The 25,584-nt window shown below is 44.6% G+C and overlaps 1 protein-coding gene across 1 annotated transcript in view; it reads left to right on the top strand.

Moving 5' to 3' along the window:
- The window catches only part of LOC126161601 (division abnormally delayed protein-like), a 609,969-nt gene that overhangs the window by 170,535 nt on the left and 413,850 nt on the right, over positions 1–25,584 (top strand). The window lies entirely within an intron of this gene.

Below are 25,584 nucleotides of genomic sequence, written 5' to 3'. Positions count from 1 at the left end.
TTCTTCAGAAACGCTTACCCTGCCATCGCCAGTATACATTTTATGTCCTCTCTGCTTCGACCATCCTCAGTTATTTTGCTGCCCAAATAGTAAAACTCATCTACTACTTTAAGTGTCTCATTTCCTAATCTAATTCCCTTAGCATCACCCGATTTAATTCGACTACAATCCCTTATCCTCGTTTTGCTCTTGTTGTGGTTCATCTTATATCCTCCTTTTAAGGCACTGTCCATTCCGTTCAACTGTTCTTCCAAGTACTTTGCTGTCTCTGACAGAATTACAGCGTCATCGGCAAACCTCAAGATTTGTATTTCTTCTCCCTGGATTTTAATTCCTACTCCAAATTTTTCTTTGGTTTCCTTTATTCCTTGTTTAATAGATAGGCCACAACCCTGTCTCACTCCCTTCTCAACCATTGCTTTCCTTTCGTGCCCTTCGACTCTTATGACTGCCACCTGGTTTCTGTACTAATTGTAAATAGCCTTTCGCTCACTGTATTTGACCCCTGCCACTTTTAGAATTTTAAAAAGAATATTCTAGTGAACATTGTGAAAAGCTTTCTGCAAGTCCACAAATGCTATAAACGTAGGTTTGCCTTATATTAACCTATCTTATGTGTGAAGTCGTAGGGTCAGTATTGCCTCGCGCGTTGCTACATTTCTACGGAATCCAAACTGATCTTCCCCGAGAGTCGGCTTCTGCCAGTTTTTCCATTCGTCCGTAATAAATTGTGTTAGTATTTTGTAACCGTGACTTATTAAACTGATAGTTTGGTAATTTTCACTCCTGTCGGCACCTGCTTTCTTTGTGATAGGAGTTACTATATTCTTCTTGAAGTAGGAGGGTATTGCGCCTGTCTCATACGGCTTGCACACCAGATGGAAGAGTTTTGTCATGGCTGGTTCTCCAAAGGTTATCAGTAGTTCTAACAGGATGTTGTTTTTACTGTCTTTCAGTGCTCTGTCAAATTCTTCTCGCAGTATCATATCTGCCTTCTCACCTTCATCTACGTACTCTTCAATTCCCATAATATTGCCGTCATGTACATCGCCTTTGTGTAGACCATCTATATACTTGTTCCCCCTTTCGGCTTTCACTTCTTTGCTTAGGACTAGTTTACTATCTCAGCTCTTGATATTCATACAGGTGGTTCTATTTTCTCCAAAGTTCTCTGTAATTTTTCTGTAGGCGGCATCTATCTTACCCCTAGTGATATGTCCTTCTACATTCTTACATTTGTCCTCTAGCCATTCCCGCGTAGCCGGCTTGCACTCCCTGTCGATCTCATTTTTGAGATGTTTCTATTCCTTTTCGCCCTGCTTCAGTTACTGCATTTTTATATTTTCTCCTTTCATCAATTAAACTCAATATCTCTTCTGTTACCCAAGGATTTCTACTAGCCCTCCTTTTTTTACCTGCTTGATTCTCTGCTGCCTTCACTATTTCGCCTCTCAAAGGTACCCATTCTTCATCTACTGTATTCTGTATTTTGACCAGTTACTGTAGAGAAATGTTGATGCAGATTCTAGATCCAAAAACCGCAGAATTTCTCGTTGTTTAATAAACTCACGATAGCACACTGTTCTCAATTTTACAAGGCCATAGTCACTGTTTCTGAAAATGAAAAAAGATGATCATCGACTTTAGCGCAATCAGAAAATAAATAAACAGAAGCAGATGCCTCACCGTATACGTGGAATTTCAGGGAGCGGCGATGATCTGAGACACTAGCTCCCTATCGAAATTGGGCAACTTGAAAGAGTGCACGAAATATCGTACACCATATTAATTTTTTGAATTTAGTTTCCTTCGATTTTGAAATCATATCAATACTTTATCGTTATTTTACAGTTGGATCGAAGTAGGAGAATACACTAGGTTGTCTTCCCCGAGAAAGTTTGCCACTCAGAACCGCTGAAAAGTTATGGCGCCGAAATATACAGAGTCCGGAAGACACAAGAGTAAATGAGAATCCATCGTAGTAGAACGAATATCATCTGATTAGGATCTGTCAGAGTCCTGAATTCTGAACAAAAATGCATGTGGTATAGACCGTGCAAGATGCCTTACAACAGATCGAAAACTAGGAAAAGAGGTGATATTCTGCTGGTTGCTGATACATGTCGCGATACGGGCAAATGACACAGCCAGCAAAGCAACCAAAGATGCGTGTAGAGGATGTGCTGTGACTGATGCGCCGTCCTCACAGCGAGACGGGTGGCTCAGACATCATTTCAAAGGTGGTAAACGACAAACTGCTGTCAATCAAACGGACCACCCAGGCGTGGCGAACCTCATGGAACCACACCGATGGAAGGCAGATATGCTCACCGTGTTATAAATAGTTCACTGAGACTCAGTTCCCGGTTATGACAGGATGATCCATCAACATGTGGAATCTGCGAAGTAACACGTCTTGTTTTTCTGAGCACTATGGGTTAACATCTGAAGTCATCAGTCCCCTAGAACTTAGAACTACTTAACCTAACTAACCTAAGAACATCACACGCATCCATGCCCGAGGCAGGATTCGAACTTGCGACCGCAGCGGTCCCGCGGTTCCAGACTGAAGCGCCTAGAACCGCTCGGCCACAACAGCCGGCAATAACACGTTCAGTACTTGATATTTTAACATGTGTTTCATATCCTGACATTAGGGAAACCCTCAGCTTTGCAGTAGACCTATTCACCATCCTAGCCGGCAGCGACAACAGTGTAACGAGCATTTTATAATTTTGTGGAGTGTCGTGTCTACTACCTAAGGTGTTAGTGAGAAAGTTAACGTACTCTCGGTGAATGGTTAGGTCCCTTTTTTGCGTAAGTTATTGACAGACATTACGTCGTGCGCAGTGCGTGCCTGTAAGTTCTAGGGTGGAGATGTATTTTGTTAATGATATTCCGTCTTCAGTCTCAGTATTTTTATTTTGTGGTGTAACCGCCAGACACCACACTTGCTAGGTGGTAGCCTTTAAATCGGGCGCGGTCCGTTAATACACGTCAGACCCGCGTGTCGCCACTATCAGTGATTGCAGACCGAGCGCCGCCACACGGCAGGTCTAGTCTAGAGAGACTCCCTAGCATTCGCCCCAGTTGTACAGCTGACTTTGCTAGCGATGGTTCACTGTCTGCATACGCTCTCATTTGCAGAGACGAGAGTTCAGCATAACCTTCAGCTACATCATTTACTACGACCTAACAAGGCGCCACGTTCAGTTACTATAATTACTATCTTCAAGAATGTATTCTGAACAGATAATATTGTGAATCATGTACCGTCAAGAGCAACGTTCATCATTAATGGATTAAAGTTAAGTATCAAACTAATTACGTCGGCTTTCTGAATTCTCATTCCTTGTCATGTTCCAGACCCCACGTCAGTATAGTTCTTCGCTCCTCACGCCGGCCTGCGTGAGCTAAAACGCGTGCATTTCGGCCTCCACTCGTAACACGATGTTGGCTCTTCTGCTAACACAAAATATTTTCGAGTTACTGTCCAACGCGTTTCGGTGCTACAGCTCCGTTTACAAGGTCTGTGTAGACTTAATAGCAGTTACCTGTGCTTCAGTTTTTCACCTAAAACAGTAACAAGACGGCACTCGCCTAGTTTTAACAGTATCTCAGGCGCGATTAATAAGGGAACTAGAGAAATTAGAGAAATGATTTGAAGTGGAAGTAAAGTGAAAGATGACGATGATGTTGAGTGCCCTAAATCGAAAATAATTATCGCTTCCGGAGGTTCCGATTGAAATGGCGCGTAAGCTCGGCCTCCGGTGCCTTGGCCAACATACTCGACGTACTCTCCGCTGCAGCAGACACCCAGCAAAGGTCTGGAATGCCCTGTACAGGGTATACGTACGTTCCTGTTACCTGTGTAATTTGAGAATTTCCCGCGGGGAAAGTGATGTACGAACAGGCGCAACGGACGGTGAGTGTCGTGTACGTTGCAGCGGGAGACGCGGGCACCAGACGGCGCGGCCGCGGGCGCTGCTAAATATACTCTCACTCGCCCGTCTGGCCCGGGCTGGCCACCGGCACAGCACACCAGACACCACGGCATGGCCGCAGCGTAGCTTCTGCCGTCCGCCTGCGAGACGGGCAACCCGCCGTGCTCCGGCGCAGCCTCTGCACATTTTACCGCCAGGCACGCAAGGTCAGCCGGCGACTGCCCTGTGCAGCGACTAAGCAGCAACGACACTCCCACGCGGTTCGCCGGCCCCCATCACGACTGTCGGGAGTGTTGTATCGGTGAAGGAAAGTAAAAGCGGGAAAGTAGGAACTAGGTACCTCTGCAATTATACAGGATGTCCATAAATTACCTTTGCAATTGAAGACTTTGATACCTTTAAAACTGTGCTAGATATTGACGAATGATTTTCGACGCACCGAGAGTACGTTAACTTTCTCACTGACACTTTAGGTAGTAGACACGACACTCCATCAGAAGAATTTGAGACCAAGACTGGTGTTAAACATTGAGATGCATTGTCACCATTGTTGTTCAATATAGCACTGGACGAAGTGATCAGGCAGTGGAGAGGAAATGGGAATACCAAAGACCCATGTGGGGGACAGAAAGGAGAACTGGGCAAGAAGAGAGAAAAATAATAGGTCCCAAAAGAGGTGGAGAGAGGTGGATGCGAAGACCTAGGGAAGAATTGTACCGGAACATGAGAACAATATCCGGGGAAATCGGACTCAAAAGGGCCAGATTTGCTGGGCATGTAGTTAGGATGAGTATGGACAGAATGACGAAGAGAGTGTGGGAAACAACAGGGAGGATAAGGGGAAAGACAGGAACCAAGTGGGTTGATGATCTTCGGAAGGAGTGGTTGGAATTGGGGATCAAGGTCGAAGGAAAGAAAAATTGGAGGAACAAATATGCCGGAGATCAATGACATAGAAGAATACGAGAAAAGATTAGAATGTCACCAGTGGAGCCGCCAGGAGAAACGGAAACTGAAGATCTCGGAAGAAGAGCGGGAGAGAAGAAGAGAAAGGATGAAGAAGTTCTGGGAGAAGAAGAGGAAAATGCAGTCCACGAAGGGGCTACCCATGGTCCTACAGAGGCCGTAACGCAAGAAGAAGAAGAATGATTTTCAACATGGGATAACTCATAAAGTTTTGTCTCCTCATTCATATACATCAATGTGTGTACCCTTAATGGCACGGACAATGTCTGGTCGGAATTCCATTTCTCTCGACGTACGATTCAATATCTGCACGGTGACATGTTCAAATGCATTGCGAATGCGTGCGTTCAAGTGCTGTAGGTCTCTAACCTTGGTACGCTACATCAGATCTTTTACGGGACCCCACGGTAAGAATAGTGGTGTGAGATCAGTGGATCGTGACTGCCATCGATTTGAACAATCTCTTCCAACCACCTATCAGGAAACTTTTCATTTAGAAATTGGACCAATGGGGTTGTGCCCCCATCCTGGTGGAAAATGACATCAGATTGCAGGTATTCCAGTTGTAACGCAACAAACTCTTGTAACATGTCCCCAAAAACCACCATTGGCTAACCAACAACGCGATTGTACATCAGTCCGCGCCAGGCGCTGCGTATCGGACCGTCTCTTTCCATTCTACGTGTAACATCAGGATATTTGTTCAAAGACAATTCAAAAATGGTTCAAATGGCTCATCTGAGGGCAACAGTCGCCTAGAACTTAGAACTAATTAAACCTAACTAACCTAAAGACATCACACACATCCATGCCCGAGGCAGGATTCGAACCTGCGACCGTAGCGGTGGCCCGGCTCCAGACTGTAGCGCCTAGAACCGCACGGCCACTCCGGCCGGCCAAAGAAAATTCCGCACTGGCTGTATGAATGATTTTTATAACATTTGCGACCGGTTTCGCACCACTTATCGGTGCATCCTCAGGCAATCTGTACAAAAAATAATATAATAAGAGCTCAAATAAACTACTCGAGCCTCCAATACTGAGGTGCAAATTAAACTTTTAAATAGCCAGTTTTTTGAATGGAACAAGAAAGAACTGACATACGCTATTTATAACATAATAACGTTGAACACTGCCCTGTAGCCACTCCCCACCATTCACGCCCAATATAGCGTCGTCATTCATACAGCCAGTGCGGAATTTTCTTTGAAAAAATGTCGAAGTTTGGCTGTGGTTGCCCGCCCTACAAAATAACATGAGGATGCTGTGAACGTTACGACGATTCAGGTTGTCAGATACATGAAATGTTTCCTCATCGGAGAAACAGTTGCCGTTAAGTGCCTAGCATATCCACTGCAAACTGTTCGCGTTGATGTTTATCCGTAGGCTGTAATACCTGAAGCAGCTGCACCTTGTAGTGATACAGTCGTAAGGTGTTATGGAAGACATTGGCACTGTTGATCGTCTCCTTTCCAATTCAAAAAATGGTTCTGAGCACTATGGGACTTAAGATCTGAGGTCGTCAGTCCCCTAGCCTTCGAACTACTTAAAGCTAACTAACCTAAGGACATCACACACATCCATGCCCGAGGCAGGATTCGAACCTGCGACCGTAGCAGCAGCGCGGTTCCGGACCGAAAAGCCTAGAACCGCTCGGCCACAGCGGCCGGCATTTCCAATTCTCTGGTTGCCGTTCGCATCTATTTTTTCGGCCTTTCAAATACATGGGGTACAATGTCCACGTTGGCGTGAGAAACAGATGGACGACCCGTCCCCTTTCTTTTGGAGGACACTACCTGTTTTCATAAATGACGTTTGGAAAGCGGGAATAGTTGGTCGGGACTGTGGTTGCTTTCCGTACCTCGTTCGAAAGTTTTGTTGCAGTTGGGTATTGAAAGTCGCCTGTGTACACTAGACTACACACTGAGCTTCTCCTATGGCTTACACATTTTATCATTTTTTAAAATTTATTTATTTATTGTTCCGTGGGACCAAATTAAGGAGAAGTCTCCATGGTCATGGAACGAATCAATACATGAAATTATAACACGATAGTAGAAACAGATAAAATGAAATATAAGTAACATATTCAGGCCACAAGTCGTAAGGTGAAATAAAGAAAATCAACAATGTAACACTGGAATTTGCTTAATTTTTCAGCTCTTCCAGGAGCTTCTCGACAGAATAGAAGGAGTGAGCCATGAGGAAACTCTTCAGTTTAGACTTAAAAATGTTTGGGCTACTGCTAAGATTTTTGAGTTCTTGTGGTAGCGTATTGAAAATGGATGCAGCAGAATACTGCACGCCTTTCTGCACAAGAGTCAAGGAAGTGCATTCCACATGCAGATTTGATTTCTGCCTAGTATTAAGTGACTGAAAGCTGCTACCTCTTGGGAATAAGCTAATATTGCTAACAACAAACGACATTAAAGAAAATATATACTGTGAGGGCAATGTCAGAATTCCCAGACTATTGAATAGGGATCGACAAGAGGGTCTCGAACTTACACCACATATAGCTCGAACAGCCCGTTTTTGAGCCAAAAATACCCTTTTTGAATCAGAAGAATTACCCCAAAAAATAATACCATACGGCATAAGCGTATGAAAATATGCGAAGTAGACTACTTTTCGTGTTGAACTGTCACTTATTTTAGATACTGTTCTAATGGTAAATGAGGCAGCATTTAGTTTCTGAACAAGATCCTGAACATGGGCTTCCCACAACAGCTTACTATCTATCCGAACGCCAAGGAACTTGAACTGTTCCGTCTCGCTCATAATATGCCCATTCTGTCTGATCAAAACATCGGTTCTTGTTGACTTGTGAGTTAGAAACTGTAAAAACTGAGTCTTAATGTGATTTAGCATCAAATTATTTTCCACAAGCCACGAACTTATTTCATGAACTGCATTATTTGATACTGTTTCAATATTACACACAAGATCCTTCACTACTAAGCTGGTGTCATCAGCAAACAGAAATATTTTTGAATCACCTGTAATACTAGAAGGCATATCATTTATATAAATAAGAAACAGCAGTGGCCCCAGCACCGACCCTTGGGGAACGCCCCACTTAACAGTGCCCCATTGGGACTGAACATCACTACCACTCTCAATATTGCGGAGAATTATCTTCTGATTTCTGTTCTTAAAGTAAGAGGCGAACCAATTGTAAGCTACTCCCCTTACTGGATAATGGTCCAACTTCTGCAGTAATATTTTGTGGTCAACACAGTCCAAAGCCTTCGTTAAATCAAAGAAAACAACTAGCGTTCGCAACCTTTTATTTATTCCGTCCAAAACCTCACAGAGAAAAGAGAATATAGCATTTTCAGTTGTTAAACTGGTTTTCAAGTTCATGTTCAATTTTGCGTCAAAATTGCGTCACTTGGAAGGTAAAAAATGCTTGATGAGTTATTGTATCAAACTTTGAAAATCATTTGTTAATATGTACGATAGTTTTAAAGTTAATAAAATCTGAAGTTGTAAAGATAATTTATGGACACCCTGTATAACACGCTACAGTGGCGCAATGAGTGGAATCTAGCTTATAATGGCCCCATTTGCACGCACGCTCCGAACTGCTGTTTCTGGAGCGGCACTCTCGTGCCTGGAGTGAGCGCATGCAGAAAAGAGAAGACACACCGAAGCTTGGACGCCAAAACTGTGCCTGCGGAGTAGTAACAGGTTTTCGTGTGGAGTGTAAAGTTTCCGCCGAGGCGGAAAGTTTTCTTCACGCACAAAGTTAACATACACCGTTCTCACAAGGGAACATCGGCAAATTGGCGTCATACTTTAACGAGAAAAAGGCACTCTTCGAAGATATCAACCTCAGCAGTCGATCCTGCTCGAAAAATTTAGGCCAAAATTCTGATAGCACTGTGTTACAATCTTTTGAATGTACTGCTTTTAAACTTCCGCGTGCGCCAGTTGTGTCACTGGCTCCGCCCCACTGCACCTGCCTAATGCCCGATCACGAAGTACTGTACAGCGAAGTCACAACCAGCGCCCTCCAATTTGGTTCAAATGGCTCTGAGCACTATGGGACTTAACTCCTGAGGTCATCTGTCCCCTAGAACTTAGAACTACTTAAGCCTAACTAACCTAAGGATATCACACACATCCATGCCCGAGGCAGGATTCGAACCTGCGACCGTAGCGGTCATGCGGTTCCAAACTGAAGCGCTTAGAACCGCTCGGCCACTCCGGCCGGCGCCCTCCAATTCTCAGGATGTTGAAGTAGAGGGATGATTATGGCAGGGGGAAAGGGGGGGGGACCCATCTGCGTAATATGTTGTGAAACCGTGTTCGAGAACACGCCGTTTCGTTGTTTTACGTAATATTTCAGTTTGAAAATTGTACATTCAGAACGTCATAACTTTGTATTGTCAGAATGATGGCCCAAATTTTTGCACGCTGTTGCCGACATTTCAACTGCGAAGCGCTAACGACTGCACGTGCAAATATTAGCTGTCTACAGAGCTGTGACCACATTACCCGCCATGGTAGCCGAGAGCGCTAAACCGCTGCTTCCTGGACTCGGGTAGGGGCGCCGGCCCCGGATCGAATCCGCCTGGCATATTAACGACGAGGGCCGATGTGCCGGCCAGCCTGGCTGTGGTTTTTAGGCGGTTTTCCACATCCCGCTAGGTGAATACCGGGCTGGTTCCCGTGTTCCGCCTCAGTTACACGGCTCGCAGACATCTGAACACTTTCGCACTATTCCATGGATTACAATCGACGCAGACAGTTGGGGTACACTAATACCGACCCGGAGGGATACGGGGTGGCAGCAGGAAGGGCATCCGGCCACCCCTTAAACGTTAACATGCCAAATCCTATTAACGATGGCTGACCCTGCGTAACTGCAGGACAAGGCTCAAGCGATAGAATACAAATAGAGCTGTGACAACGCTGGGGCGTTGCCATAGCGTTGCGCTATTGGCTGAGGTGGGTTCGCGAAGCTGTGGCGCCCGACTGTCTGTAGCAGTCTAGGATCAGTTTACGCCGACTCATCTACTGTACGTACAAACTAACTTGACAGTCCTCGCGGTGGCTGCTGGGAGAGCGAATGTAAATGGGAAATGCCTTCACTGCCGCTCTCATCAGACACCGCGTCTGCTGTCAAATTGTATTCCATGTATAGCATAGTGTGTTAATTTTTTCTCCTTAATACGAGGGTTGGAACTTTAATAGAGGCAGCTATTTATTTACAGCTCGTTAAAAAGTAGATACGTGTTTTAAAGTTTTACTGACCTTCAAAGTAGTCCCTAGCATTGTGTATAACCCGTTGCCAGCGATGTGGAAGTCGTAGGATACTCTTAGCAGTGCCAGTTGTGTTGGCAGTTAGAGCGACGCTGTCTATTTCCCGACGAATTTCTAGCAGTTCTGAAGCGAATGCCGTGAAGTGTTTCCTTCACTTTAGAAATCGAGTTGAACTCACGAGGGCTTAAGTCAGGGGAGTGCACTAGGTGGTATAGCACTTAGCAGCCCCATCAGTCAAACAAATCAGGAACAGCTTGCACTGAACGTGCTTGAGTATTGTCCTGCAAAATGATGCTCAGGTCCTGCAGAAAGTGTCATCACTTCTGTCTCTGTGCTCTTCACTTTTGGAACATAATCTACGACCAGCTTAGTGTGTTGTTTCGAATAGCATGTCGTTAAGAAAGTTAAAAACTCGTGCAGTTGCTTGTGCTGTATCATATTCATTGTACAGGGTGATTCAAAAAGAATACCACAACTTTAAAAATGTGTATTTAATGAAAGAAACATAATATAACCTTCTGTTATACATCATTACAAAGAGTATTTAAAAAGGTTTTTTTTCACTCGAAAACAAGTTCAGAGATGTTCAATATGGCCCCCTCCAGACACTCGAGCAATATCAACCCGATACTCCAACTCGTTCCACACTCTCTGTAGCATATCAGGCGTAACAGTTTGGATAGCTGCTGTTATTTCTCGTTTCAAATCATCAATGGTGGCTGGGAGAGGTGGCCGAAACACCATATCCTTAGCATACCCCCATAAGAAAAAATCGCAGGGGGTAAGATCAGGGCTTCTTGGAGGCCAGTGATGAAGTGCTCTGTCACGGGCTGTCTGGCGGCCGTAGTTACGGAGAGATAAGTGCCAATGTGGTGGCGCTCCATCCTGCTGAAATATGAATTGTTGTGCTTCTTGTTCGAGCTGAGGGAACAGCCAATTCTCTAACATCTCCAGATACTGTAGTCCAGTTACAGTAGCACCTTCGAAGAAAAAGGGACCAAAAACTTTATTGGCTGAAATGGCACAGAAAACGTTCACCTTAGGCGAGTCACGTTCATACTGAGTTGTTTCCCGCGGATTCTCAGTGCACGCTGAACAACTGTCGTCGATTCTCTTCTGCCGTGCTCAATAACACAAAAAGCTTTCTGTTGAGCGGTCGCCATCTTAGCATCAACTGACGCTGACGCCTAGTCAACAGCGCCTCAAGCGAACAAATGTACAACTAAATGAAACTTTATAGCTCCCTTAATTCGCCGACAGATAGTGCTTAGCTCTGCCTTTTGTCGTTGCAGAGTTTTAAATTCCTAAAGTTGTGGTATTCTTTTTGAATCACCCTGTATTTCAACACAGAAAAATGTCGCTTAAAAGATGTCGCGAGAACAGAGATCGCTGTGGTCATGTAGCTCTATTATGGAACTGTGAGGATCCTGATGATTTTAAAAATTATTTACGGATGGGCTGACACATCCACACTAATGTTATAATTGCATAAGTGTTTTTGTCTGTTCGGTTTTCACAACTAAAGCGCTCAAACAACTTTGATGAAATTTGGTATGGAGATAGCGTGAAACTCAAGGAACAACGTAGACTACTTCAGGAAGTGTGCAGTAAAAAATATTTATTTATTTGAAGAATAGTATGCGAATTAGGGAAAGACTTTTGTATGTTTCTATGTTCTACGTAATACGACTCTATGTAATGAATACTATGCTTATACAATTCGCAACGTGTTTAATCCATACTGCCATATTAATATTATTTTGTTTTCTCAATTCTAAGAATTCTGTGTTCTAGAGAAGTACATTAAACTTATACTGAAGAGAGAAAGAAACTGGTACACCTGCCTAATATCGTGTAAGGCCCCCACGAGCATGCAGAAGTGCCCCACAACTAAGTGGCATGGATTCAATTAATGTCTGAAGTAGTGCTGGAGGGAACTGACACCGTGAATCCTGCAGGGCTGACCGTAAATCCGTAAGAGGCGAAGGGGTGGAGTTCTCTTCTGAACAGCACGTTGTAAGGCATCCCAGATATGCCCAATAATGCTCATATCTGGGGAGTTTGGTGGCCAGCGGAATTGTTTAAACTCAGAAGAGCGTTCTTGGAGCCACTCAGTAGCAATACTGGACGTTTAGAGTGTTGCATTGTCCTGCTGGAATTGTCCAAATCCATCGGAATGCGCAATGGACATGAATGAATACAGGTGATCAGACAGTACGCGTACTTGCTTGTCACCTGTCAGAATCGTATCTAGACGTATCAGGGACACATATCACTCCAATTGCACACGCCCGACACCATTACAGAGCCTCCACCAGCTTGAACAGTCCCCTGCTGACATGCAGGGTTCGTGGATTCATGAGATTGTCTCCATACCCGTTCATGTCCATCCGCTCGATACAATTTGAAACGAGACTCGTCCGACAAGGCAACATGTTTCCAGTCATCAACAGTCCAGCGGCTGTGTTGACGGGCCCAGGCGAGGCGTAAACATTTGTGTCGTGCAGTCATAAAGGGTACACGACTGAGCCTTCGGTGACTCCGAAAGCCCATTTGATGATGTTTCGTTGAATGTTTCGCTCGCTGCCACTTGTTGATGGCCCAGCATTGAAATCTGCAGCAATTTGCGAAAGCTTGCATTTCTGTCACGTTGAACGATTCTCTTCAGTCGTCGTTGGTCCCGGTCTTGCAGGATCTTTTTCCGGACGCAGCGATGTCGGAGATTTGATGTTTTACCGGATTCCTGATATTCACGGGCACTCGGGAAATGGTCATACGGGAAGATTCCCACTTCATTATTACCTCGGAGATGCTGTGTCCCATCGCTCGTGCGCCGACTATAACACCACGTTCAAACTCACTTAAATAGTGATAATCTGCCATTGTAATAGTAGTAATCAATCTAACAACTGCGCCAGACACTTTTTGTCTTATATAGGCGTTGCAGACCGCAGCGCCGTTTTCTACCTGTGTATATATCTCTGTATTTGAATACGCATACCTATACTAGTTTATTTGGCGCTTCAGTGTAGATAACTTCGTGATCCTGGAGCAAGTGTAATATTAACATTTAGTGGTGGTTAGTGTTTAACGTCCCGTCGACAACGAGGTCATTTGAGACGGAGCGCAAGCTCGGGTTAGGGAAGGATGGGGAAGGAAATCGGCCGTGCCCTTTCAATGGAACCATCCCAGCATTTGCCTGAAACGATTTAGGGAAATCACGGAAAACCTAAATCTGGATGGCTGGAGACGGGATTGAACCGTCGTCCTCCCGAATGCGAGTCCAGTGTGCTAACATTAACATTTATCTGTACCGACCATTAAGAGGTCTTTTGAGAAATAAAACTTTGTAGAAATAGTATGACTCGTTGCTATTCGTCGTAAAATTATTCTCACACGAATAAAATTTCAAGGATTTATTTTACTCTAAGCAAAATGAATGGTGTTGTGTACTTTAGTTCATAGAAAATTAGGTGTACTTGCAGAAGAACTAATGTAGCTTTCTTTTGTTCCAGGTGAGTGGTCGATCACTGCAACCTTTCCGGTAAGAGATATCCTTACCCATATGTGTTTATTTTCTCTGAAGTTTCACTTAGAAAAATTTTGTTCTTTACTTTTTCGCATTCGGATACCTTATCCATCGGGTGGACTGGCATAGAGATCTGCAGCTGTAAATGTTATACAGCATGAAATATTCTCGAAGCAAGGTTTCAGGCAGTTTGCGACTTATCGTTTTCAGACAAAGTGTGCCGGCCGGAGTGGCCGAGCGGTTCTAGGCGCTACAGTCTGGAACCGCGCGACCGCTACGGTCGCAGGTTCGAATCCTGCCTCGGGCATGGATGTGTGTGATGTCCTGAGGTTAGTTAGGTTTAAGTAGTTCTAAGTTCTAGGTGACTGATGGCCTGAGCAGTTAAGTCCCATAGTGCTAAGAGCCATTTTCAGACAAAGTGTCGAGAAGGATTAACGTGAAAGGACGGTGATTGCTACATAGCATAGCAAATGCATACTCTTTCACACCCCTCCCGGCCCCCATCCCGCAGTGATACAATCCTCTTTATTTATGCATAACTACAACCTACATCTGTTTGAACCTGCTTACCGTATTCATACCTTTGTCTCCTTAGCCAATTTTAACCCCCACACTTTCCTCCATTAACAAATTAATGATTCCGTCGTGCCTTAGGCCGTATTCTATCAAATGACCCCTTCTTGTAGTTAAGTTTTTATCATAAATTTCTTTTTTTCCCCTTTTCTGTTCAGCGCATCCTCACTAGTACTTTAGCCTACCCATATAATCTCCACCAGTCTTCTGTAGCACCAGATATCAAACGCTTCTGTTCTCTGCTTCTCTGAATTTCCTATAATCCAAGTTTCACTTCTGTACAAAGCTACGAGGGCAGTTCAATAAGTAATGCAACACATTTTTTTTTCTGAAACAGGGGTTGTTTTATTCAGCATTGAAATACACCAGGTTATTCCCCAATCTTTTAGCTACACAACACTATTTTTCAACGTAATCTCCATTCAATGCTACGGCCTTACGCCACCTTGAAATGAGGGCCTGTATGCCTGCACGGTACCATTCCACTGGTCGATGTCGGAGCCAACGTCGTACTGCATCAATAACTTCTTCATCATCCGCGTAGTACCTCCCACGGATTGCGTCCTTCATTGGGCCAAACATAGGGAAATCCGACGGTGCGAGATCGGGGCTGTAGGGTGCATGAGGAAGAACAGTCCACTGAAGTTTTGTGAGCTCCTCTCGGGTGCGAAGACTTGTGTGAGGGCTTGCGGAAGAAGGAGAAGTTCGTTCAGATTTTTGTGCCTACGAACACGCTGAAGTCGTTTCTTCAATTTCTGAAGAGTAGCACAATACACTTCAGAGTTGATCGTTTGACCATGGGGAAGGACATCGAACAGAATAACCCCTTCAGCGTCCCAGAAGACTGTAACCATGACTTTACCGGCTGAGGGTATGGCTTTAAACTTTTTCTTGGTAGGGGAGTGGGTGTGGCGCCACTCTATTGATTGCCGTTTTGTTTCAGGTTCGAAGTGATGAACCCATGTTTCATCGCCTGTAACAATCTTTGACAAGAAATTGTCACCCTCAGCCACATGACGAGCAAGCAATTCCGCACAGATGGTTCTCCTTTGCTCTTTATGGTGTTCAGTTAGACAACGAGGGACCCAGCGGGAACAAACCTTTGAATATCCCAACTGGTGAACAATTGTGACAGCACTACCAACAGAGATGTCAAGTTGAGCACTGAGTTGTTTGATGGTGATCCGTCGATCATCTCGAACGAGTGTGTTCGCACGCTCCGCCATTGCAGGAGTCACAGCTGTGCACGGCCGGCCCGCACGCGGGAGATCAGACAGTCTTGCTTGACCTTGCGGCGATGATGACACACACTTTGCCCAACGACTCACCGTGCTTTTGTCCACTGCCAGATCACCGTAGACATTCTGCAAGCGCCTATGAATATCTGAGATGCCCTGGTTTTCCGCCAAAAGAAACTCGATCACTGCCCGTTGTTTGCAACGCACATCCGTTACAGACGCCATTTTAACAGCTCCGTACAGCGCTGCCACCTGTCGGAAGTCAATGAAACTATACGAGACGAAGCGGGAATGTTTGAAAATATTCCACAAGAAATTTCCGGTTTTTTCAACCAAAATTGGCCGAGAAAAAAAATGTGTTGCATTACTTATTGAACTGCCCTCGTATAATCAACAAAAATACTTAATAATTAATTTATGATATATGTTAACAAATTGTTCTTTATTCAGAATGCTTTCCTTGCTGTTGCCAGTCCGCCTCCTTAACTGAGTAGTAATGCGTTTGCCTACCATTCCGTGCGCCCGGGTTCGATTCCCGGCCGGGTTGGAAATTTTCTCCGATCGTGGACTCGGTGTTGTGTTACCATCATCGTCTGTCAACGACGCGGAAGTCGGCCAAAGAGGCGTCACCTGAAATAAGACGTGCAACCCGGCTACCGAACTTTGCCGCGGCCCTCAGTGGCACATGATCATTTCATTTTTTGGTACAGCCATCCTGCATTTTATGTCCTCTCTACTCCCCCCTTCATAAGTTAGTTTGGTTCCCAAGTAGCTAGTTTCAGTGTCACAATTCCTTATCTAATTCCCTCACCATCGCTACATTCTGTTACCCTAGTTTTGCTTTGGTGCCGGCCGCTGTGGACGAGCAGTTCTAGGCCCTTCGGTCCGGAACCGCGATGCTGCTACGGTCGCAGGTTCGAATCCTGCCTCGGACATGGATGTGTGTGATGTCCTCCGGTTATAGTTAGGTTTAAGTAGTTCTAAGTCTAGGGGACTGATGACCTCAGATGTTAAGTCCCATAGTGCTTAGAGCCATTTGAACCTTTTTTTTTTCTTTTTTTTTTTTTTTTTCTTGGGTTGATGTTTATCTAATTGCGTTTCAAGATATCAATTCCGTTCTACAGCACTCCGAAGACCTTTGTGGTTTTACAATCTCATCGGCAAACAGCAAAGTTTTTATTTTTCCTACGTGAATTTCAGTTCTATTTTCATTTTGCGTTGGTTTCCTTTGTTATATGCACAAGGTACTGATGCAAATGATTGGGGAGAAGCTACAGTCATGTCTCGCTCTGTTCTCAACTCCTGATCCATTTTTATGCCCTTCGATTATAAAAAGCTGCAGTCCGACTTCCGTGCAAGTTATAGTAACTTTTCGCTGTCTTTTGCCTCGTCTTGAATAATTACAAGTAGAAAAGGAAAGTTTTTAACTAGAAGGAAGGTCAGCGTTGGCCAACGCTGACCTTCCTTCTAATTTCACACACAGCACTCCATGGAGTCGCCAATCAAGAAAGTTTTTAACTTTTTATTCCGGAGACATCTGATTTTTCAGTCTTAAGTTGTGCCATTTCTGCATCTTCTTTTTCTCACTCCACGTCACGATGTTCATATTCCCGAGTATCCAAGTTCTAACTTTTTCGTCTATAGTAGATGCGCTCCTCTCTGATATGTTACAGGAAATGCAGACTATAGAAAAACTCTGTTATTTTCAATCTTGCTCGTATTAATTACTTCAGCCTTTGACATAATCCTTTACAAATTGGACTTCTTACTTTATTTTCAACGGAATATTTTAATTTCAAGTCATCAAGTTGCTTCCTTCATATGCTCTCTATTATAATAAGTGTGTGAGAAACCTAATGAGACTGACAACAGTGTGAGCGATATGGCAACGCTGTGTTTCCCTGCTTGTGTAGACCGGTGTGTTCATCCCGTCCAGATTCTCCGTCCGAGTTTCAGCTCCATATAGTTTGGACAAGAAGAGAATAGAAGCTTTCGAAATGTGGTGCTACAGAAGAATGCTGAGGATTAGATGGGTAGATCACATAACTAATGAGGAGGTATTGAATAGAATTGGGGAGAAGAGAAATTTGTGACACAACTTGACTAGAAGAAGGGATCGGTTGGTAGGACATGTTCTGAGGCATCAAGGGATCACCAATTTAGTATTGGAGGGCAGTGTGGAGGGTAAAAATCGTACAGGGAGACCAAGAGATGAAATCACTAAACAGATTCAGAAGGATGTAGGTTTCAGTATGTACTGGGAGATGAAGAACCTTGCACAGGATAGAGTAGCATGGAGAGCTGCATCAAACCAGTCTCAGGACTGAAGACGACAACAACAACATATAGCGATCATGTGATTTTTGAGGGCACCATCAGTGAAATGCACGAGTGTGATCTTTGAGAAGTTGAAAGAGGTCAGTGTGGAACATTCCATATAAAGAGCACAAGTTTTTCTTTGGTACAAAACACATTCGCTGCACATCAAATTTTGAGCGGAGATTTGCACATGTGAAAGGTTCGTGCCAAGTGGATGCTGCATCAGGAGAATGCCCAATGTCATACGGCCACTTCCATCACGGAATTTTTGACCTCAAAAGCCACTCCTGTTGTTGCACATCCAGTATGAGTCCTTGGTTCTTTCTTTCCCGACATTGAAAAATATCTTAAAAGGGCGTCATTTTGGGACTCTGGAGAACATTCAAAAGAATATTAGCGACATGTTAAAGGCCCTGCCAGCTGAAGCCTTTTAGCGCTGTTGCCAAGACTGGGAACAGGGATTCCGCCAGTGTGTAGCTGCCGAAGGGAAGTACTATACTTCGAAGGGGACAGTACTGTTGTTCAACAAAAAATAAATAAAATAAAAAAAATTTTTAAATAAAAATAAAAAAATTTAAAAAAATAAAAAATTAAAATAAAAATAAATTTGGTAAATAAAAAATGAGTCTCATTATTTTTCTCACACATCTCGTACACTATTAAGCGACGTATTTCCCGACACCCGAGGCGTTTCCCTCCTAAATAAAAGAGAGCCTCTATTTAGAGGCACACACTGAAGATATCTGAGCATAACTTTGTGGTTAACGTTTCAGCACATTGTGTGGCAGGGGCCAGCCAACTGAAGTTCCTTCTCCAGCGCCACGTCCACGAAGTGTTGCCTGTTCTCCAGGTGCATGCAGTACCTTGGCGAGCGTGAATGAGTATACGCCCCAAGCAGTGACCCGCCCACTACAAATCTGTCAATTACAAAGTCATTTTATTCGAGGTATAGGGACGTTGTTTCTGGTGGTAGGAATCTCTGCAGTGTAGGCCATCATCCGCGTAAGTCGGGACGAAGGTGGGCTGCTCCCTACACTGCCCCTCCTATATAGCTGTAGCAGTCAGCTAGCTAGCGCAGCGCGCATGTTCCGAGCCGTCTGGCAGCTTAGCGGTCGTAATCCGCTAACTGCCGCTCAGACAATGGACGGCGCGCGCACGCAGAGCTCCTAGCGGCGCCAGCCGGCACTCGGATCATCGTCGTTGCAACATTATCTGCCTGGAGGACATAGGGCGTGCTTCCGTTAATACTGTAACGGCGTCAACAACAAGGTATTCCTGAATGTGGGACACCTTTTTTCAGGGTCAGTGTTTGTGAAACTGGCGTGCGCTCTGAAGGTACAAATTTTATTTTGCGGAGGATGCAACGGGAAGGAGCAGCTTTAACCAACAATCTCAGCTCACGTTGCTACCGCCGCTTTTAAAAACATCTGCTGCCTGTGTACGAACCTTTCCACCAATTCCCCAAAAAGTCAGGCAATAATCATAGATTAAACCGCACGAGCTTTCCGTCTCAGAGACCGCTGTCTCACAGTCCTCAACCGCCAACTCATACTAACCAAAACACTAAAATATCTCGGACTAACACTCGATCATAAGCGGATGTGGGAACTCCACCTACTAACCATCCAGAAGAAAGCCCACAATTAACTAAGAGTGCATAACAGACCGAACATAAGGAATAAATCCCCGTATCATTTTCCAGTGCTGCCCTTACCTTTGTCAATGTTCCATGAATTTCTGCCCCTTATAAATTCTTCCACTCCCCCCCTAAAAAATAACGCTCCTATAGTGTCATGCACTCCATTTTCCATTCTGTATCTGTCTACCCTTCTCCACACACCATCATTACCATTTAATCGAATTTCCACATCTTTTCCAACACTCAGAACACAGCCTCTCCTATGTCTCCCATAAACTTGAGTCCCAACACCCTACAGTCTCCTCCATTATTGAGAACGCTCCAGCGCCTCTGTTAACATATCCCACCTTTCCGTCCATCTCCGTGCACTCTGTACCCTTTCCCAACGGAATTTCAATCGCCTTCCCCTCCTAATCTGCCCCTCCTCCCAAACAAACTTACCCTACCCACCGCATCGCAAGTAAATATTTCAACCCACCCTTTCCTCTTCCAGTTGCATCCCACTCCTATGCTAACTACTGCATCCCAACTATCAGCTGATTCCCACAAAGACATCCCTCATCCTTTTCCATCCAACATACTCTACAATGACTTCCACATCCCAAACCCAAATCACAGCTATAAATGGTATACGGTAGTGGAAATTAGTATGCAGGCAGGGTTACTACGAAATTAATAGTACAATGTCTGAAGCAGACAAGTATCGAATTTATTATGAAAGTAGTAGATACATATAATGCATAAACACTTATGACGGAATTAAATAGTTTTTATCATAACATGAGTAACAAAATAAGACAGTTGGATTTCCTGGATGGAAATAGGTGTAAAGGCACTCACTATCGTGTTGTGTTATTGCATTGTTAGTACTTTATCCAACCTTCTGTTCTTCGTAATTACCTCAAAAATTCTTTCCGCCGTTGGTTTTTTTAGGGTTTGTAGTTATCACAGTGAAACTGTCGCAAACTTTTCTCGTATCGCTCTTAGCAGCTCACATAGGGCCTCAAATGGCCTTTCATTGCGATAAACACTCATTGCAAGGGTTTTCCTATAGATTTTCCATGGGGTTCAAATCTGAGCTACGCGCACGCCAAGGCAGGTCATCAATATATTTACCTTCAAGCTACGTTCTGGATGTAACAGAAACATGCACAGATACATTATCTTGTTGAAGCATTACACTTTCGTCCCCTACGTACTTGTACCGAGTAATCAATTCTGTCTCTAGCAACTCAGTGTAAATGTTAGAGTTCATTGTAGTCTTCGGCCAAGCAATGTGTGATTTACGTTTAGCGCAGAAGTTTAGCCCAAGTCATAATACTTCCACCACCAAAACTTGTGCTCATTCTTACCTGCTGCTCTGTTCTCAGATCATGCTACTAATGGTGATATCCATCTGGCTCATCTAAATTAAAGTTCTTTCCATCAGTGAAGGTCACCTTATCCCATTCTGAAGTCCATGACATGTTTTTGAGCAAACTCCAGTATATGCTATTTATGTTTTGGGTGTTTGAGCAGGTTTCTGCAGTTGTTTCTTCCATGCAATATGTCATTTGTTAAATTTTTTTCGTACACATATGGCAGTTACTAGCAACTGTAAATCACCAACAATTTGAGAAGAACAACAGTCTGAGGCCCTTGATTTGCGCGAAACTAACAGCTTTAATGCTTCAGATAATTTTCCACTTCGCCCATTTTTTCCCGCTCTGTCCAAATCATGAGGCCAGTCTAGTGAAACTGTCAATCATTGTACTTGAACGCTCCAACTTCTTGGCGAATAAACTGTCAGAGAGGCCTGTTTCCTTGTACAGACCAATTTTTGCTTTTTCATCGCATGATTACTGTTTTCCGTGTGGCTACGCCACAATTGTGGTTTATGTACTCAACACATGGTATCTGTTTCTTACCTGCAGTGAAGGCATGTACGCACACACTAACACCGCACAGAGCTGACTGCCTTTATACTGAGTTTGACCCTCTACCACCTCAATCGTTGATGTCTTGTTATATGCTGCATTGCTGACATCAAATGCGATACCATTTGACTGCATTTGTCGGAATACAGGTTATCTTAGTACTGGATATACACTGTGCACAACTACGTATTCCAAACGACAAAGTTAATTTTCCTACAGATATACACTATGTGATCTAAAGTATCCGGACACCTGGCTGAAAATGACTTACAAGTTCGTGGCGGCCTCTATCGGTAATGCTGGAATTCAATATGGTACTGCCCACTCTTAGCCTTGATGACAGCCGGCCTCTGTGGCCGAGCGGTTCTAGGCGCTTCAGTACAGAACCGCGCTACTGCTACGGTCGAAGGTTCGAATCCTGCCTGCGACATGGATGTGTGTGATGTCCTTAGGTTAGTTAGGTTGAAGTAGTTCTAAGTCTAGGGGGCTGATGGTCTCAGATGTTAAGTCCTATAGTGCTTGGAGCCATTTGAGTTTGATGACAGCTTCCACTCTCGCAGGCATACGTTCAATAGTGTGCTGGAAGGTTTCCTGTGGAATGGCAGAACATTCTTCACGGAGTGCTGCACTGAGGAGAGGTATCGATGTCAGTTGGTGAGGCCTGGCACGAAGTCGGCGTTCGAAAACATCCCAAAGGTGTTCTATAGGATTCAGGTCAGGACTCTGTGCAGGTCTGCCCCTTACAGAGATGTTATTGTCGTGTAACCACTCCGCCACACGCCCTGCATTATGAACAGGTGCTCGATCGTGTCGATAGATGCAATCGCCATCCCCGAATTGCTCTTCAACAGTGGGAAGCAAGAAGGTGCTTCAAACATCAATGTAGGCCTGTACTGTGATAGTGCCATGCAAAACAACAAGGGGTGCAAGCCCCTTCCATGAGAAACACTACCACGCCCTAACACCACCGCCTCCGAATTTTACTGTTGGTACTACACACGCTGGCAGATGACGTTCACCGCGCATTCACCATACCCACACCCTGTCATCGGATCGCCACATTGTGTACCGTGATTCGTCACTCCACACAACGTTTTTCCTCTGTGAAATCGTCCAATGTTTACGCTCCTTACACCAAGTGACGTGTCGTTTTACATTTACCGGCGTGATGTATGGCTTATGAGCAGCCGCTCGACCATTAAATCCAAGTTTTCTCATGTTCCACATAACTGTCATAGTACTTGCAGTGGATCCTGATGCAGTTTGAAATTCCTGTGTGATGTTCTGGATAGATGTCTGCCTATTACACACTACGACCCTCTTCAACTGTCGGCGGTCTCCGTCAGTCAACAGATGAGGTCGGCCTGTACGCTTTTGTGCTGTACGTGCCCCTTCACGTTTCCACTTCATTATCACATCATAACAGTGGACCTAGGGATGTTTAGGAGTGTGGAAATCTCGCGTACAGACGTATGACACAAGTGACACCCAATCGTCTGACCACGTTCATAGTCCGTGAGTTCCGCGGAGTGCCACATTCTGTTCTCAAATGTTCAAATGTGTGTGAAATTTTATGGGACTTAACTGCTAAGGTCATCAGTCCCTAAGCTTACACACTACTTAATCTAAATTATCCTAGGACAAACACACACACCCATGCCCGAGGGAGGACTCGAACCTCCGCCGGGACCAGCCGCACAGTCCATGACTGCAGCGCCCTAGACCGCTCGTCCATTCTGCTCTCTCACGATGTCTGATGACTACTGAGGTCGCTGATATGGAGTATCTGGCTGTAGGTAGCAGCATAATGGACCTAACATGAAAAACGTATGTTTTTCGGGGTGTCCGGATACTTTAGATCACATAGTGTACATGCTTTTAACTGATTCCACAACTATGAAGACTGCTGTGTGGTTCGTTCTGTGCAGAGTGAGAAGGTGAATATCCTGTGGCGTCTGCAGGGCACTCTCCAGACATTGTGTACCCTAGTACTGGCAACGCAGGGGTAAAAGGCATACCGGGCCACTGTTTCTGCTTCTAACTCTCCCTATCAACATACTCGTACGTATCCTCGGAAAACTACCGCAATAGCTTCTTATGGTAGTACGTGTTCTGTTTGCTTTATGCGACCCATAATGAATACTAACGTGGCAATTTCATTTACAATACGTAAACTAACATGAAAATCAACGCTAAATGTTCACCACGCGCTCTGGAGCGCTCGCTACAATGGACGCGGCAGAATGACGCTATTGGCTGGAGCGTCATGTGGTGCACTGCTTTTTACCATCGCGCATCGCCCCATCACACACCTTCTAATGTGCACACCACTGTACCATTAGCCCACATAACAGTTTATGGTGTAGAACATACATCACATACCCCTCGCCTTCTCACAGACATCATCTGTATTTTAGCCTCATTAATTGTTTTATTTTAATCCGAACTACTTTAATAACATGGTCGCTCCTATTCGGAATAGGGAATGCGAAAAACTTTTAAACAAAAAAAAGTCTACTGCTTTCCGCATCCGACCGGCCGGAGGGGCGGAGCGGTTCTAGGCGCTGCAGTCTGGAACCGAACGACCGCTACAGTCGTAGGTTCGAATCCTGCCTCGGGCATGGACGTGCGTGATGTCCCTAGGTTAGTTAGGTTTAAGTAGGTCTAAGTTCTAGGGGACTGATGACCTCAGAAGTTAAGTCCCATAGTGCTCAGAGCCATTTGAACCATTGCCCTTCCCTACGTAAATCCTTTACGACTTCATCACAGACCCCTCCCCCTTCCCTTGAACACCTAACATCCTTCCTTTCCGCGAACTCAATTCCAACAGTACCATTGTTTCCCCTCTGACTTCCAACGCTATACCAACATATCCCGTCAGTCCTACACCTACAAACTCCCTGAATGTAAGGTAATGCCTATAACGAAGAGACAGAACGCAATGGTATCCGCTTGCAAGACTAGTGGTATATATCTTGAGCACATCACTTACATGTTTAGGTGTAACACTAAGAAGCGATATCAAATGGAATAATGTAAAACCAGTATTAGTAAGGCAAATGGACGATGTAGATTTTTTAAGGTGTCTGGGAAAGTGAACGGCATCCATAAACGAAATTGCGTACAAGACACTTGTTCCAGTTATATTGTTTCAGTGTTTGGTGTGCTTATCAGGTTGGCATGACAACATGCCGCGCAAGAATTCTAAGACGTGCTTTTAGGATCGTAAGAGATCAATGTAAAACATAAGGAAGTATAACACAAGTGCTCTGACTACCTAAATGGGAATCCTTCGAAGAAAGACGACGTAGTTGTGACGAAAATCTTTTGGGTAGATTTGAAGAAGCTGTAATTGAAGAATACTGTTTGACGGTTATACTGCCACTTTTGCATCTGTCGTATAGGAATCAGGAGAATAAGGTAACAGAGATTCGGGTACCTCCAATGGTGTACATAACTAGCCATTTCTCCCTCGCTCATGTCGCAAATAGAGTATACCAAAATGGAAATATCCGTACGATATATCCTAGGCCACGCACTGTGCAATGGCTAGCCGACTATGAATGGAGGTATAGGTACCCTCTCCCAGCCAATGAAATCCTATATTACGTTTCCCGTTCCTGCCCCATGTTTAAGGCTTTTCCGATCCCCCCTCCCCCCCCCCCCCCCCCCACACACACACATCAGGACTCCGTCTCCTCCTGACAACCATGGCCTGGTCTTCATCCTAGTTGCGCCTGTCCCAAATCCCACGCTTCTCTATCATCCATCGTCCCATATTGCAGCCGTCCCCAAACACTGGTCCTGTTGCTCCATTACAGCCTCGCACTTTCAAAAATGGTTCAAATGGCCCTGAGCACCATGGGACTCAGCTTCTGAGGTCATTAGTCCCCTAGAACTTAGAACTAGTTAAACCTGACTAACCTAAAGACATCACACACATCCATGCCCGAGGCAGGATTCGAACCTGTAGCGCCTAGAACCGCACGACACTTCGGCCGGCCCTCGCACTTTATACCATCAGACCCACTCACCCTGTTCGCTCCCAAATTACTCACCCACGGTGCAAATACTATCAGTTTAAGTGCAGCGAAGTGCTTCGTAAGGCTTTTTTTGCCCTTTCGAACAAACTGTCTTTTTTTTTACTGTTTGTTTTTATTTCGAAGTAAGGTTTTATTTATTTATTTAT

Source organism: Schistocerca cancellata, chromosome 2, assembly GCF_023864275.1.
Source record: "Schistocerca cancellata isolate TAMUIC-IGC-003103 chromosome 2, iqSchCanc2.1, whole genome shotgun sequence".
Taxonomy (NCBI): domain Eukaryota; kingdom Metazoa; phylum Arthropoda; class Insecta; order Orthoptera; family Acrididae; genus Schistocerca; species Schistocerca cancellata.
The sequence above is the reverse complement of the archived record's forward strand: the minus strand, read 5'-3'. Positions and strand labels throughout refer to the sequence as shown.